Source organism: Penaeus monodon, chromosome 34 (genome assembly GCF_015228065.2).
Source record: "Penaeus monodon isolate SGIC_2016 chromosome 34, NSTDA_Pmon_1, whole genome shotgun sequence".
Classification (NCBI taxonomy): domain Eukaryota; kingdom Metazoa; phylum Arthropoda; class Malacostraca; order Decapoda; family Penaeidae; genus Penaeus; species Penaeus monodon.
In genome coordinates, this window is record NC_051419.1 from 30,988,792 (window position 1) to 30,989,328 (window position 537).

A 537-nucleotide genomic window follows, 5' to 3' on the forward strand; every position below is an offset into this window, starting at 1 on the left:
GAAAATTTTTTTTGAGGTTAAAATAGAAATTTTTAAACACGCCCACGGTTCGAACTGACTTTTAATTTTGAAATTCCTTGGAAAAAAAAGGGCCCCGAATTTTTGCTTTTCCCCCTATGTAAATTTTTGGGTCTGGTTTTGTGTATATTTTGTATATATTAATAACACACCCACACCAAAAAGCACAACAGGCCCAAAACACCCCACCCCCTAAACACACACACACAGGGAAACACACACACATACAGGGAAACACACCCCCCACAGGCAAACCCCACCAAAAAACACACACAGGCCCAAACCCCCCACACCCCACACCAAAAACACACACAACACAAAAACCCCCCCTCTTCTTCTTTATCTTGTTGGGAAAAAAACCCTGAGGTTGCAGAGACTCCCCCTAACTTTTTGATTAAATCTTTTTTGTCCCGCAATGACCGCCCGGGGGTCTAGGGGGGTCCCTGAAAGCTTTTTCATTGCTTGGGTGTCACGAAGGGGGGCCCGGCGCCGACGTCACCCCCTCTCTCAAATTTTCCC